Source organism: Oncorhynchus kisutch, linkage group LG13 (assembly GCF_002021735.2).
Source record: "Oncorhynchus kisutch isolate 150728-3 linkage group LG13, Okis_V2, whole genome shotgun sequence".
Lineage (NCBI taxonomy): Eukaryota > Metazoa > Chordata > Actinopteri > Salmoniformes > Salmonidae > Oncorhynchus > Oncorhynchus kisutch.
Window position 1 is genome coordinate 26,465,594 of NC_034186.2, and position 17,185 is coordinate 26,482,778.

General features: G+C 44.2%; 1 pseudogene; it reads left to right on the top strand.

Moving 5' to 3' along the window:
- The window catches only part of LOC109903003 (proproteinase E-like), a 109,063-nt pseudogene extending 95,592 nt beyond the window's left edge, over positions 1 to 13,471 (top strand).
- Positions 13,472 to 17,185: the final 3,714 nt, after the last annotated feature.

The window sequence follows — 17,185 nt, forward strand, 5'->3', positions numbered from 1 at the left end:
TCTCTCTCCCCCACGCCTGTCTCTCTCTTCTCTCTCTCCACCCCGGTCTCTCTCTTTTCTCTCTCCCCACCCCTGTCTCTCTCTTCTGTCTCTCCACACCCCTGTCTCTCTCTTCTGTCTCTCCCCACCCCTGTCTCTCTCCCCACCCCTGTCGCTCTCTTCTCTCTCTCTCCACCCCTATCTCTCTCTTCTCTCTCCCACCCCTGTCTCTCTCTTCTCTCTCCTCACCCATGTCTCTCTCTTCTCTCTCTCCCCACCCCTGTCTCTCTCTTCTCTGTCTCCCCACCCATGTTTCTCTCTTCTCTCTCGCCCCACCCCTGTCTCTCTCTTCTCTCTCCCCCACCCCTGTTTCTCTCTTTTGTCTCTCCACACCCTGTCTCTCTCTTCTGTCTCTAACCACCCCTGTCTCTCTCCCCACCCCTGTCGCTCTCTTCTCTCTCCACCCCCTGTCTCTCTCTTCTCTTCCCCACCCCTGTCTCTCTCTTCTCTCTCTCCCCACCCCGGTCGTCTCTCTTCTCTCTCTCCCCACCCCTGTCTCTCTCTTCTGTCTCTCCACACCCTGTCTCTCTATTCTGTCTCTCCCCACCACTGTCTCTCTCTTCTCTATCTCCCCACCCATGTCTCTCTCTTCTCTCTCTCCCCACCCCTATCTCTCTCTTCTCTACTCCACCCCTGTCTCTCTCTTCTCTCTCCTCACCCATGTCTCTCTCTTCCCTCTCTCCCACCCCTGTCTCTCTCTTCTCTGTCTCCCCACCCATGTTTCTCTCTTCTCTCTCGCCCCACCCCTGTCTCTCTCTTCTCTCTCCCCACCCCTGTTTCTCTCTTTTGTCTCTCCCCACCCCTGTCGCTCTCTCTCTCTCCACCCCTGTCGCTCTCTTCTCTCTCCACCCCTGTCTCTCTCTTCTCTCTCTCCCACCCCGGTCTCTCTCTTTCTCTCTCTCCCCACCCCTGTCTCTCTCTTTTGTCTCTCCACACCCTGTCTCTCCATTCTGTCTCTCCCCACCCCTGTCTCTCTCTTCTCTATCTCCCCACCCATGTCTCTCTCTTCTCTCTCTCCCCACCCCTGTCTCTCTCTTCTCTCTCCCCACCCCTGTTTCTCTCTTCTGTCTCTCCACACCCCTGTCTCTCTCTTCTGTCTCTCCCCACCCCTGTCTCTCTCTTCTCTATCACCCCACCCATGTCTCTCTCTGCTCTCTCTCCCCACCCCTGTCTTTCTCTTCTCTATCTCCCCACCCATGTCTCTCTCTTCTCTCTCCCCACCCCTGTTTCTCTCTTCTGTCTCTCCACACCCCTGTCTCTCTCTTCTCTCTCCCCCCACCCCTGTCTCTCTCTTCTCTATCACCCCACCCATGTCTCTCTCTTCTCTCTCTCCCCACCCCTGTCTCTCTCTTCTCTATCTCCCCACCCATGTCTCTCTCTTCTCTCTCCCCACCCCTGTTTCTCTCTTCTGTCTCTCCACACCCCTGTCTCTCTCTTCTGTCTCTCCCCACCCCTGTCTCTCTCCCCACCCATGTTGCTCTCTTCTCTCTCCACCCCTGTCTCTCTATTCTCTCTCCCCACCCCTGTCTCTCTCTTCTCTCTCTCTCCACCCCTATCTCTCTCTTCTCTCTCCACCCCTGTCTCTCTCTTCTCTCTCCTCATCCATGTCTCTCTCTTCTCTCTCTCCCCACCGTTTCCTCTCTTCTCTATCTCCCCACCCATGTCTCTCTCTTCTCTCTCGCCCCACCCCTGTCTCTCTCTTCTCTCTCCCCACCCCTGTTTCTCTCTTCTGTCTCTCCACACCCCTTTCTCTCTCTTCTGTCTCTCCCCACTCCTGTCTCTCTCTCCACCCCTGTCGCTCTCTTCTCTCTCCACCCCTGTCTCTCTATTCTCTCTCCCCACCCCTGTCTCTCTCTTCTCTCTCTCCCCACCCAGTCTCTCTCTTCTCTCTCTCCCCACCCCTGTCTCTCTCTTCTGTCTCTCCACACCCCTGTCTCTCTCTTCTGTCTCTCCACCACCCCTGTCTCTCTCCCCACCCCTGTCGCTCTCTTCTCTCTCTCTCCACCCCTATCTCTCTCTTCTCTCTCCACCCCTGTCTCTCTCTTCTCTCTCTCCCCACCCCTGTCTCTCTCTTCTCTCTCCCCACCCCTGTTTCTCTCTTTTGTCTCTCCACACCCCTGTCTCTCTCTTCTGTCTCTCCCCACCCCTGTCTCTCTCCCCACCCCTGTTGCTGTTTTCTCTCTCCACCCGTGTCTCTCTCGTCTCTCTCTCCCCACCCCTGTCTCTCTCTTCTCTCTCTCCCCACCCCGGTCTCTCTCTTCTCTCTCTCCCACCCCTGTCTCTCTCTTCTGTCTCTCCACACCCCTGTCTCTCTCTTCTGTCTCTCCCCACCCCTGTCTCTCTCCCCATCCCTGTCGCTCTCTCTCTATCATCCCACCCATGTCTCTCTCTTTTCTCTCTCTCCACCCAGTCTCTCTCTTCTCTCTCTCTCCACCCCTGTCTCTCTCTTCTTTCTCTCTCCACCCCTGTCTCTCTCTTCTCTTTCTCCCCACCCCTGTCTCTCTCTTCTTTATCTCCCCACCCCTGTCTCTCTCTTCTCTCTCTCCACCCCTGTCTCGCTCTTCTCTATCGCCCCACCCCTGTCTCTCTCTTTTCTATCTCCCCACCCCTGTCTGTCTCTTCTCTCTCTCTCTCTCTCTCCACCCCTGTCTCTCTCTTCTCTCTCCCCACCCCTGTCTCTCTCTCTTCTCTTTCCCCAGCCCTGTCTCTCTCTTCTCTCTCTCCCCACCCCTGTCTCTCTCTTCTCTCTCTCCACCCCTGTCTTTCTCTCTTCTCTCTCTCCACCCCTGTCTCTCTCTTCTCTCTCCCCCACTTGTCACTCTCTTCTCTCTCCCCACCCCTGTCTCTCCCTTCTGTTTCTCTCTTCTCCCGCCCACCCATGTCTCTCACTTATCTCTCTCCCCACCCTGTCTCTCTCTTCTATCTCTCTTCTCACTCCCCCCACCCCTGTTTCTCTCTTCTATCTCTCTCTTCTCTCTCCCCCCACCCCTGTCTCTCTCTCCTGTCTCTTTCTCTCTCTCTCTCTCTTCACCCCTGTCTCTCTCCCCTGTCTCTTTCTCTCTCTCTCTTCACCCCTGTCTCTCTCTCCTGTCTCTTTCCCTCTCTCTTCACCCCTGTGTCTCTCTCCTGTCTCTTTCTCTCTCTCTTCACCCCTGTCTCTCTCTCCTGTCTCTTTCTCTCTCTCTTCACCCCTGCCTCTCTCTCCTGTCTCTTTCTCTCTCTCTCTTCACCCCTGTCTCTCTCTCCTGTCTCTGTCTCTATCTCCCCACCCCTGTCTCTCTCTCCTGTCTCTTTCTCTCTCCCCCACCCGGTCTCTCTCTCCTGTCTCTTTCTCTCTCTCTTCACCCCTGTCTCTCTCTCCTGTCTCTTTCTCTCTCCTCCCACCCCTGTCTCTCTCTCCTGTCTCTTTCTCTCTCTCCCCACCCCTGTCTCTCTCTTCTCTCTCTCTCCCCACCCCTGTCTCTCTCTCCTGTCTCTTTCTCTCTCTATTCACCCCTGTCTCACTCTCCTGTCTCTTTCTCTCTCTCCCCACACCCCTGTCTCTCTCTTCTCTCTCTCTCCCCACACCCCTGTCTCTCTCTTCTCTCTCTCTCTCCACCCTGTCTCTCTCTCCTGTCTCTTTCTCTCTCTATTCACCCCTGTCTCTCTCTCCTGTCTCTTTCTCTCTCTCCCCACACCCCTGTCTCTCTCTCCTGTCTCTTTCTCTCTCTCCCCACACCCCTGTCTCTCTCTTCTGTCTCTCTCTCTCTCTTCTGTTCTTCTCTTTTCTGTCTGTATATTATAGTATTCCCTTTAAAGAAATCTCAGCAGCGTTTCCCTCTCCATTAATCTCAGCTAGGTCAGTCTTAAGCATTGAGCTCCTTAATGTGACCTGACAGTTGATTGGACGATCATTAGCCATCAGAAAGTTACTACCGTTTAGACCTCATTACATTGATTTCCCTTTGAAGGCTGCGACCCTGAATCACAAATCTGCTAGGACCAATTTAATGTCACGATAACCAGGTGGCTGGGCGCTTGCAGAATAGGTTAATGACAAAAACAGAGGGCATTTCATCATGACCATGTAAGGTTTTCTCCTATTGCTAATTCAAGCCATAATAAATCTCCATTTAAGTCAGTGCAGAGTTTTTATAGCTTCAACACAAAGTAATCTGTGATTAATAGGTTCATTCCTACTGTCTAGTTGTAGCATACAGTCACATGTGTTTGTTACTGTGCATATATGTTATTAAATGTTGTTAAATGTTGTTAAATGTTAAACACATTGAAAATAACCTACGGATTCAGTATTGTATATTTAGATACAGATGTTGGATCTTAATTTGATCACCCTGTTGCAGGATAAATTTCCTGAAATGCAGGAAATGTAAAACGTATAGTGTATTTGATGTTTAAAAAGGCTTCTGAAATGTGCCATTTCCACTTTGAAATTTCAGACTTGATTTTCCCTTACGAAAAATGTATTAACCCCTACATTTCCTGTTGCTGTAGGATTATTTTCCTGTTGTATCAAACTGGCTCAGATTAAGATCCTACATCTGTGTCACCTGCTGCATTAATGAAACATATAAACCCGCTGTTAACTACACTTCTCACTCAACTTTTAGCAGAATCAAAAATCCCTTATTGTCAATATCCCCACTAAGCCAAGTTTGTCTCGAACTTACGCCTGCTTGTTTAGATTGTGTCTGATTGGTTTGTGTATGAGGGACATTACTCCTTCCCTCTCTCTTTCTCTCTCCTCCAGTAGGTAGAGCTGACATGTCAGGGCCCGGGGCTGAACCCGGGTTTGATTTGCGAGTTAAAAGAGCAGAGATAATCACAGGGCCTCTGTCTTAAATGACCAAAGCACTTTGTGTTTATGGGCTCATGATGCAAGCCAGAGACACAGACCAAACCGTTTTTAATTTGTCCAACAAGGTTTTAGTTAAGACTCCACAAAGCAGGGACCTGAGGAGCTGGGGACCGGGGGAGGGGAAGGAGAGAGAGGGGAACAAAGGGAAGTGGGGGAGAGAGAAGGGGAGAGAGGGAGAGGTAAAGAGGGGGGAAAGGGGAATAGCAATGAATCAAGCTGAAAAAGTGTCGCCACTGAGCCTCAAGGTGCCCAAATGGAGCCAATTATAAGTGAAAACACCCATTGCAGACCAGCCCATTGGGGGACATTAACGGGCAGGGTGGAGGGGTGATGTTTGCAGACACAGGGAGATGGGAGGGAGGGAGGGAGGTGGGGGGGAATTGCTATCTTATAACGCAATTATCCTGTGTTTGTTTTAGCTCTGCCGAAAGCTCTACAGGCGTTTCTGAAATGATGCATCCTTGGTCTAGTGTTCTCAGCAGGATAAGAAAATATATCACATCATTTTACTCACTGTGACAAACTAAGCAGATTTCCAAACAGACAGTATAACATTTCACCCAAAGCAGTTCCAACACGTGGCATTTCTTGATCATTCCTTCCTTAACACACTTTAAATGGCTCATTTGTAGGGTCAGTCGAGCACACTTTAGTTGGGATTTCCTGAAGTATTTCAGATCCATGCATTGGTAAACTCAAGCCAACATCTGTGCTAGTAATTAGAAATAATATGTCTAATGTTTGGCAACTGTAGTGTAGTGGGCTTTAAGGAAAGAGAAGCAGGGACTGGGGTGGGCCCAGGTTGCATAGAACCCGACCTGAGGGATCAGACTTTAGCCAGGAACAGGAGAGGGGCGAGAGGGGGAGAGAAAGAGAGCAGGAAGAGGGGGGATAACATGTAAAAAATAAAAAGGGATTCTAAACTGTTGGCAAACCTGAGGGGTGTGATTCGTAGAGCCTCAACTAGACATAACATACTCTGACTGAAGCCGTCAAGACGGTTCTGCCTTACCCAGCTTTTCCATCCACACAGATCTTCAGCCTGGTGGTGCTCATCAGAGCTACTGTAGAAATGCACAGACAGACAGACAGACAGACAGACAGACAGACAGACAGACAGAAAAGGAAAAGTGTAATTAAAAAAGTGTAATTAGTGTAAAAAGTGTAATTACCTGATGGGGCAGCAGGTAGCCTAGCGGTTAGAAAGGCGAGCCAGTAGCCAGAGACTTGCCAGTTCGAATCCAGGGTCTGACGGGAAAAATCTGTCATGAAGTGAGATGGTAACAAATCCTAGATGCCATTGCCTGCTATTGTGCCCTTGAGCAAGGCACTTGACCCCCCACAACAACAGCTCCCTGGGCACCCAGTGTAGCACCTCCCTGCACCGCACCAAAACCTGTGTATGTATGTGTGTCTTTCAGCAGGATTGGGTTAAAAGAGGAAGCCACATTTCGTCTGGACTTTGTGCAATTGACCAATAAAGTGATCTTAATTGAGTCATCCATCATTTTGAAATCAATTCCATGTACATTAGCCTACAGTATACTTAAAACAGGACATGCTAATATCAAGGATTCAGTCAAAAACATGAATTCATGCCTAATAAAGTCTATGATTCATGATAAGAAGATATGGGCCCAAATCCTGTAAAAACATGAATTCAACTTATACACATAACCATGGTAGTATTAGTGCTTGTTGCCAAATATAATTCACAATCCTTCTTAAATAAACATTTGATGTATCACCCCTTTCCTCTCTGCGGCGAACGTCTGTTATTTTACGAACTAATTCATGAGTAGCCGGTTTATTCCCTATACCATTTCCTAGCCTCACATTAATGACTGATATCCTTCATGTAAATGACAGGAAACAGGACAACTGATATCCTTCATTTAAATGACAGGAAACAGGACAACTGATATCCTTCATAAATGACAGGAAACAGGACTACTGATATCCTTCATTTAAATGACAGGAAACAGGACTACTGATATCCTTCATGTAAATGACAGGTAACAGGACAACTGATATCCTTCATTTAAATGACAGGAAACAGGACAACTGATATCCTTCATTTAAATGACAGGAAACAGGACAACTGATATCCTTCATGTAAATGACAGGAAACCGGACAACTGATATCCTTCATTTAAATGACAGGAAACAGGACAACTGATATCCTTCATTTAAATGACAGGAAACAGGACAACTGATATCCTTAATTTAAATGACAGGAAACAGGACTGCTGATATCCTTAATTTACATGGCAGGAAACAGAACAACTGATATCCTTCATTAACATGTCAGGAAACAGAACAACTGATATCCTTCATTTAAATGACAGGAAACAGGTAAATTGATATCCTTAATTTAAATGACAGGAAACAGGAATTCACCACTTTATCTGACCAGTTAAATATGATTTATGGATCAAATCTGCCCATTTGAATCTATTTCCCCTTTAGTCCCTGTGGTCCTACTGCAGATTCCTGTCATATCTGAAAACCTTAGCAGATATACCTAGCCAGTTGGCCTTACACTGTGAAGGTTGAAGGCACATCATTTATCTTTGTCTCAAACTACAAGTAGACAGAGAGCAGACAAGCTACTGTGGTTGACTGTTTTTCTCCTTGGAAGTCTTGATTTACGAAGTATTTCTGAAGGTCGCCCTAATAGAAAATAAAAAATGATTACTGAAGTTTATGGATAGGCTCAAGTTGTTTCAGCACCCATATTTACTGGACAGGCAGGAATTGCTAGTTTTCTAATGAAAGTCAGATGGAACCCTTGAGCATATAAAGATGGGAAGGCATGTCACACACTCCCAGAGTACAGTATATCTATACTGTACATTAAAGCACACACACACACACAGAGAGAGAGAGAGAGAGAAGCAGAAGACCGACGACATAAATTATAAGTCTGTTACATTTTACCCACATGCTATACCTGAAACATATATGTACATTATAAAATAAAAATGTCTTATATCATTGCCTTGCTATGCAAACATTTTGCACGTCTGCTCCATAAATCAGTACACAAAATGTGCTGTGGAGAATTATAACACAGAGAGAAAACATACAGAGCCTTTTAGCTGTCCAGGCAAATATGGATTCGCTGTGCTTCTTTAAAGGGGAAATTTATGGATGTGTGCTGTTTCCTCTAGAGGACGTTGCTAATTCCCCTAAAGAGGAAAAGATACTGTCTCGGAGAGGCGTAAAGAATTGGCTCCAGATTCACTGGGAGCACAGCCCCGGCTTAGACGTACTCCACTTTATTTATTAAAGAAAGAAAAGTTGTTACAGGACTGTTTCTCTTGAACGCAGCCCAAGCGTATCCAGTTCTGTGGTCACAGGAAGAAAATGTATTTCTCAGTCCACTGCATACTAACACAGCTGACAACACTAAGTCCCCCTCTCAATCACTCTTTCTTTCTCCCTCCCCCTCTGTCTCTTCACGTCTCTCTCTCTACTTTTCTCTCCTGTTCTCTGTCCCTCACACACACTCTGTCTCTCTTTTACAAGGGCTTTCAACTGCTCCCTCTCTCTCTTTTTCCATCAATGTTGGGAACAGTTTGTACTGTTCAGGCTACTGGTATGGATATGGTTGAGTACTGTAGAATACTCAAAAGCTACAGTATATGCCGGTTACAGTATGCAGGTTACCAACGTCTTTGGTAAATGGTGGAAACTTCTTTATACGAGTTTGTCCCCCCACCCCCGTCCCCCCACCCCCGTCCCACACACACACATCCCTTTTCCTTGTCAACATTTCCAGAGGGACATAAATCCTCCAGTAAAGTACAGTACGGGTTAGTGCAAGGTGAGCATTAAGGGAACGGGAGGTCATTCCCAGCTAATATAGGTATACGGGACTATTAGAGCACAGTGTCTGGGGCTGGACATGACAATGACAGACAGACAGACAGACAGACAGACAGACAGACAGACAGACAGACAGACAGACAGACAGACAGACAGACAGACAGACAGACAGACAGACAGACAGACAGACAGGCAGGCAGGCAGGCAGGCAGGCAGGACTATTAGAGCTGCCTCAGAGCACTACCGACAGCACAATGCTAATACAAACATATCATCATGACTTCTGGCATGGCAATTTAAGACTGGTTGTGTCACCGGAGGACAAAAGAGCTCACACAATAACAAAAATACTTGTGTGCAAATGTATTATGATACTAAGTGTGAACAGTATGTTTTCCAGCATATGGGTGTGGTACTCCCACCTTCGAACCCAACACCAACAGGAATGTGAATGGAGAGGATGCCCGCGCCCATAGCTGGCCATGGCAAGTGAAAACTGATTACTTCCATTGAACCATAAATTGATCATGTTGGTCATGAACTGTTTTTATTGTCTGTGCATCTGTATCCTCAGATTTCAATGCAGATGAAGCATGGCAGCCGTTGGCATCACACCTGTGGGGGCACTGTGATTGGCTCTTACTGGGTCCTGACTGCTGGACACTGCATATGGTGAGAACCACTGCCAGGATGGAGTCCAGAGTGTGAGGTATTACTAGAGAATGTGATTAGGAAGAGGTCATTGAGGTCATGAATGTGAAGCAGAATATTGGTAAAGTATAGTGTACTGTAAGTCTGAGTATGCAGATACAGTATCATTCAAGGTAACTTGATGTTTCCCTATGATGTTTGGTATATCCTCCCCATACAGGCCTGGAGATGTGTACCATGTGGTGATGGGAGAACAACCAGAGTGTACAAGAGGGAACTGAACAGATCAGAGACGTGCTGCACATCCTGGTTCACGCTGACTGGGACATGGTCGCTGCTGGTGAGTATCCATCTGATAGACCTAAAAAATGCCAAAGACTGCCACAAACCTTGTATAAAATATGTTGAATTTGTACCTGTGAAACAACGTCAGATCTTCAACATTATATATCCACTATCAGAAAAAAAACAAGGCTGGGCAGCACTTCCTTCTGGAGAGTTGATTTATCTACAGCTATTCATTTGGTCTCCCATCCAGGTTTTTAACCAAGCCCAGCTTTAATATTTGCCACTGACTACTACCAATGTGCTATCTTGAGAATGATTATTAAGAGATCTCTTAAAGGGAAAGTTCACAATTTTTCTACTTCATAATCATCATTTCCATCACCACTCGAACATGTGTGAAAATGGCACGTTTCTATGATTAATAGTAAAAACTATAGAGAAAGATAAGTGTTTCCACTGATATCATCAACCAATTAGTAGACAATTAGTAGGCGATGCCAACTCACAATTTGTCAAAATCACACGATGCACACCGATGATGTCATTGGAAACACTCACCTTCCTCGATCTTTTTTACTACAAAACATAGAAACACACCATTTTCACATAGGTTGATGGGTGTTGCTGGAGATGATGAATATGAAGTTCAAAATGTGGAAGTTTCACCCTTTAATAACTAAATCGATGCACTGTTGCTATTGAAGTCATTGCATTTTTGTTTGAGATGTGAATTTAACATATAAATTATTAATATGTAGAAACTGGATATTGAACAAACAAACCAAATATCAACGTTTGAAGGAGTTGTATCTTCTGCTTGGATAGTTCCATCTATACCACTGATTTAGTGTTTGTCTACAAAACTCTATCTCAAACAAAAAGTTAATAGGACTAAATGAAATCAAACTTAAAATGCACTTTAAATAAAGATTTAGTTCTATTCTTTAACTTTGATTCTTGATTGAGATGGAGACATGAATCCAACATATCAATTATTAATTTGTAGAAAAACTGAAATTAAAGCCAAACTTAAAGTCAGTGGCACAACATCTCCTTAAATTGTTGATATTTGGTTGCGTTGAAAACCAAATACAATTCAATATCACTTGAATAGCCTATTAACTTGTTGACAAGCTAACAAATGATATGTTGTATTCACATCTCCAACTAAACCCAAAAAGTTCAAGGATAGGATTAAGCCAGTGACTCAGATTAAACCATACAAGCATTAGATATCCTTTCAATGTTGATATTCAGTTGCGTTGTCAACCAAACACAATTCAATAATATTTTTGTAATAAAGTAAATATCCTAAACTAATGTAACAGTATTTATTCAACCTTAAAATGAGTAACACATCCATGGCTACATTTTGAGGTCAGCCTACGGTAACTATAAATATCTTCTTATGTAATCATAGAAAGCTTGCCTGTTCAAGATAGCATGCAAAGGTCGCAGGTCTGTGTAGATCTTCATAATTGCTATAATAATTAGTGCAGAATCTTGACCAGCAATCATTACACTATGTATTTTAAATGTAATCTCAACTGCAATCCAGGTCATTTGGTTGTGCTATTAGATAAAGCACAGTGATAACACATTAAGTTGTTGTAGAAATACAACATATCTGACATTGTATTCCCATTTTAACTTTGATGTGCTTTTAAATGGTTGAATACGCAGTGATAACACAATTAGATGACAAGTAAACCAAAAATCATACATTGTTTTTCCATTGGAATTTGGCTGTGCTTTTTGAAGGCATAATGATACCACATTGGGAAATCAACAAACTTCTGGCTGTCTTTTTGAGTGGGTGAATAAAGTTTGAAATATCATTGATCAAAGTCTCAACCAAATATTACCTAGTGTGACAATGCTTGCAATGCAAGGATTGGGGTTAGATTCCCGCGGGGCTATCCATATGAAAAATATGTATGCACTACTGTAATGAACAGATGAAACCGTCTGCTCAATGGCATATATCATATGTGTGGCTATGAGAAGACTGTGGGCTTGTGGCATTTGAAGTTTCATTTCAGGCTCACTATTTGCCCCTGTTGATGTTAAGCCACGCAACAGTTTTAAAGGGACAGTGCGAGATTTTAGCAATGAAGCCCTTTTTTCTCTCTACCCAGAGTCAGATTCATTAAGGATACAAATTGTATGTCTCTGCTTGCAGTTTGAAGCATGCTAGCTGTACCTGCAGACTTCCAGTCATTGCGCTGACGCTGGCTGGCAATGGCTCATAAAACTACCTTCAACTTCCTTCAAACTGCACGCAGAGACATACAAATTGTATCCATTAATTAATTTTACTCTGGTTCAGGGCTTGATTGCCGAAATCTCACACTATCCCTTTTAAACTGTAATCCTTATTTGCTACATTTATTTTACTTATAAATGAATGATATATAGCCATTTATTATTGAAGAATATAACTAATAAATGCCGCATGAGTTTAGTTTAACTGTCTTACCCCATGAGAACCCAAAATGTTGTTCTCCAATGTTTATAGACAATATAAATGTAAACTAACACTGTATATCCTCAAAACATGGTTAAAACTACATATATCTGTCTATGAATTTGAAAATGGTTACATTTCTCCAGGCCCATCCCTCAGCTTTATACCAAATGTGGAAGGACCACCAGAGGGCAGGCTGGGCTCACGGATAGTAACCCAACAAGGCATGGGAGACAAGGTAACCAGAGGCAATTAAGCACAGCTGACGGTACTAATGACATACTCTCCTTCCCCTATAAGAGAGAGAATGGAACCAGCAGAGAGGGGAGGGGAAAACTATCTCTGGAAGATGGCCACTGAGAGAGAGGAGCTATCCAGGAAGAACCGGGGTGACAATCCCGTGACTTTTTGGTTGTAGTTTAAAGATAATCCTATTGTGTTCCTGTTTCATCTGGAGAAGAAGATGTATGTTTTTCCTTGGAAGATTTTCATTGATTATGTTGGAGTGTTTGTGTTGGCCAAATGCCCTCAATAGAGAACTGTGTTCAATCAAGAAAACCTACTCCTGACTCGTTTATTCCACCTTCCCGCTTAAGAGTGACGCCCAATTACTTGGTCCGCTCACACAAAACAGAGGCGTGGTGTCCACTTTGTTGTTCTTCAACTAAGTATTATAGCTTTAAGATGTATGGAATGTAGACATATACAATATAAACCTGTTATGTAGAATATGATATGTAGACATACTGTATAGTATCTAATCCTGTTACGTAGTGTTTATGTCCTAGTGTATAGTGTGTAACTGTACCCTCCGTGTTCTGTTCCAACCCAAGGTCCCATGCCTGATCAGCTGCAGCAGGCCCTGCTGCTCTTAGTGGGGAACAGTGTGTGTAGCCAGAGTGACTGGCGGGACATGGTGGTGAAGGACACCATGATCTGTGCTAGAGGGGGTGAATTGTCAGGATGAGTGAGTGTGACAACAAAATATCTTGAGATCATATTCTTAGGATAATACAGTATCACATTCACCATAACCTGTGTCATAACTAATGTTTGTAAAACAAGTTCTCTCTCTCTCCTTCTGTCTCTCTCTCCCCCCTCATTTTCTCCCTGTCTTTCAGGGGGACTCTGGAGGTCCTCTGAACTGTAAGCGTACTGATGGTAAGTGGTATGTCCAGGGTGTGACCAGCTTCGTGTCCTCTTCTATCTGTAACGAGGTGAAGATATCAAGTGTCTTCACCCTGATCTCAGAAGGAATAGCAAACTTTACTGTCTACATCTGTGGTGAGGAGCATTGTGGAGGGGGAAACGGTCATGTGAACCTGGTGGTCACATGATGGGGATATTGTTGCATTAGGCTTTCAGATGTCAATTAGACCTAGTATAAATTGTTTAGTGTAGCGTATCAGGAAACCTTATGATATAAATCATTCATCAGTAGGTTTATTGGAGATCAGCACATATTCACATTCCATGAACATTTACAGTCACCACTTTTAATGTGAATGTATAAAGAAACCATACCTGTCAGCATTACCTTTGTCTGAGTGAATTCTGTCCGCATTACCTTTGTCTGAGTGAATTCTGTCAGCATTACCTTTGTCTGAGTGGAATCTGTCAGCATTACCTTTGTCTGAGTGAATTCTGTCAGCGTTATCTTTGTCTGAGTGAGTCCTGTCAGCGCTACCTTTGTCTGAGAGAGTTCTGTCAGCGTTATCTTTGTCTGAGAGAGTTCTGTCAGCGTTATCTTTGTCTGAGAGAGTTCTGTCAGCGTTATCTTTGTCTGAGAGAGTTCTGTCAGCGTTATCTTTGTCTGAGAGAGTTCTGTCAGCGTTATCTTTGTCTGAGAGAGTTCTGTCAGCGTTATCTTTGTCTGAGAGAGTTCTGTCAGCGTTATCTTTGTCTGAGTGAGTCCTGTCAGCGCTACCTTTGTCTGAGTGAGTTCTGTCAGCATTTTTCTTGGTCCTGGAGAAAAAGAGCTCCGGGGTCACGGTTTCATTCCTCATCTCCTGTGTGATTTAAGATAAATGAGCAGCCGTCCATACGGAGCACCTTGGAGGGAGCGTTGCTGATCAATCACCGCCGAGGCCTGAGAAGTGTCAGCGTTGGCGAGCCTGCCTTGGAATGGGCGGGAAGAGAGCAGAGTCAGGAGTAGGGGAGGGGGGCAGTGGATAAATTGGTGGTGATGGCTAACCTTGACATGAAATTGCTACCACTCTCCACTGGTTGGATCAAACAAGGGAAGATATGGAAAATATAGACCCCCCCAGGCCCCTCCCCCCCTGTTCATTTTTTTCTCTCTGCCATTATATTAGATGTTTCTAAAGCGTTGCTGTGCAGGCCTATATTAAAAGTGTGAAATGATTACCGTCAAAAGACCTTCTGTTTTCCAGTCAGCAGTTTTCTACTCAGGCAGAACTGAGATCAGGACTGAGCGTTCACCGCAGTGTGGTGATGTCACTTTAAATAAACCTTTTTCCCCTGTGTAAGCTGCAGTGCTCCCAGCACTATTATGCTACATAGCCTGATCCTATAGCGCCACGTAGGATTATATTTGGGATGACAATGGCCCTATTAAAGTAAGCTATAGGCCTAGTACCTATTCTTTTTTTCTGTGGTAACCTTATTACCCTCTAGTTTCCCTTCCCTGAAGATACACATTATAAGTATCAGTACAGTACGCACTAAAGTAGGCTATGCCCACATCCACTTGGAAAACATTGTAAAATTGAATAGAACATTGAGACATACCCTGAGGTATCATGTGACAGCTGGTTGGGATAAAGTTCTACACACAACGAGACTGATCTGATCTGGGGTGAATTTCTGCTGGAGTTTCTCATGGCCCTCGCCTCGGCCATGCTTACGTAATGTGTGTGTATGCAGATGTCTGGATGTGATAGGTCTCCAGGGGGCCACATACTGTACCTTGTGGGGATGCAGCCTGCTGCTGCTGGGACAGAAGAAGCTAGGCTACAAAATGCAGTGGCTGTGAGGGTGTGGAGGGTGTTCCATATGTGTTCCCCAGTTAACACTCAACACAGCTGAAACTTCTGTTATCAGTGGAAAAACAAGCAGAAATGTTAGTCCTAACATAAGGCTCTTGTTTTGGTAGAAAGTCAGGGCTTATCTATCAGATCTACCACAGCTAGGTGAGATGAGTATACAGTATGTTCAAGTGTTGCAGTATAATTTGTGTTATTACCAGTCATTCATTACCCTCTGCTGGTGATCAGGGGAATCTCAGGAGCTGGGCCACCTTGAGGATAGACTCCTTAAAGGAGAGGCTACAGGGCCATGAGGGTGGCAGAGTAACACCACTCAGTGGAGCGCAAATGAGCTCCCTAAATCAAGTCTACTGTCTAAGACTATTTTGATAGAAAAGTCCAAAGGACTGTCATCTATATGAGACCGGCAGGCACAGGGATAGATATGGGTGTTAATAGTTAACCTAGTAAAGTGGAGCGGCAGGTAGCCTAGTGGTTAGAGCATTGGGTCAGTAACTGAAAAGTCGCTTGATCAAATCCCTGAGCTGACAAGGTAAACATCTGTCATTCTGCCCCTGAACAAGGCACTGTTCCTATGCCATCATTGTAAATAATATTTTTTTCTTAACTGACTTGCCTAGTTTAATAAAATAAAGGACACACCTCGTGGAGAGTTCCAACTCTTTATAGTTTTTTATTTATTTAACCTTTATTTAACTAGGCAAGCCAGTTAAGAACAAATTCTTATTTTACAATGACGGCCTACCCCGGCCGTTATAAACCGCTCTGCCAGTCCACAGTTTGAGATGGTCACAGCACATCTGATTTAGAACATAATAGAACATGAAAGCTCAACTTGACATTCAGTATCTGAATAAGGTTTTATATTACAGTACTCAGGGCTTTCAGAAAACGTAATCCCGAACCTGAAAAGGTAAATGAGAAGCAAGGAACTCAAGTCCATAGTGACTGTGTGTGCTGATGCTGCTAAGTAGTTTTCCATCATCCCAATGCAGTGTGGTAGGCCCATGTGGTGACCTTGACTGCAGATACAGCCTCTCTCTCTCTAAAGCCTCCCAGGATTAACTAGATGAGACGAGTTCAAGCAGTTGAGAGTGTTTATGGCTTTATAGACTCCTAACAGAGTACTATAGTGCTGGGTGGACCCTAGCAGTAAGGAGACAAGAGAATAAACTCTGACCCTGCGTGGACTACAGAGCCAGCGCGGCAGATAGCTACGCAGCATCAACTCAAAGGCGCTCTGGACAATCATTAACCACTATGCCATAATTGTGCATCATGGAATAAATCAAATAAGACGATATCAGATGCAATGCAATTTGAATATATAATTCGATAAGACCTCTTGAAAAAATAGTTCATTCCATGCCAAAGATTTCGACCATGGTCATGTTTCAGCATGTTACATTGTATATGATCGTGCTGTAAACTCAGTTTTAATCCATCCAAATATATATTTGATTAGAGTTTGGGTGGAGCACCAATCCAAGCAGGGTAAAGGTTGTGCCACAGAATGTTGGATTCCTTAAGTCATATGGAAAAAACGAATTGTATCAGTATCCATGGTTAATAAATGACTGGATGAATTGTGAAACAAAGTCACATATAAAAGTTTCTGTAGTACTTGAGGTTATTTTAATCATGAACCCTGTGTAAAGTGACGTGTATTATAGGGTAGCAGACACTCAACCTTCCCTCCCTTCACCTTTCACACACTTATCGCCATTGTGGGTGTATTTGAAATTAAAATAATGTGTGCACTCAGAATAGGTCAAGAACATCTATCCTGGGACAGTATACAGACATTTGCATACATTAGAGTTTAAACACTAGCTTTTGAGACCACATAATCTGGCATTGGATACATCTGACGGTGCCAGTCCTGAAAATAAAATGTATGTTTAAAAAAGATACTGACAGAGTTAAAGTCTTACTGATTGAGACATTTGAAACTTAATTTTAATTTAGTTCAAAAATAACTGACACTTATTAGGCCTATCTGGTTATTATTCCACACACAGGAGCAAACCTTATTATCCACTG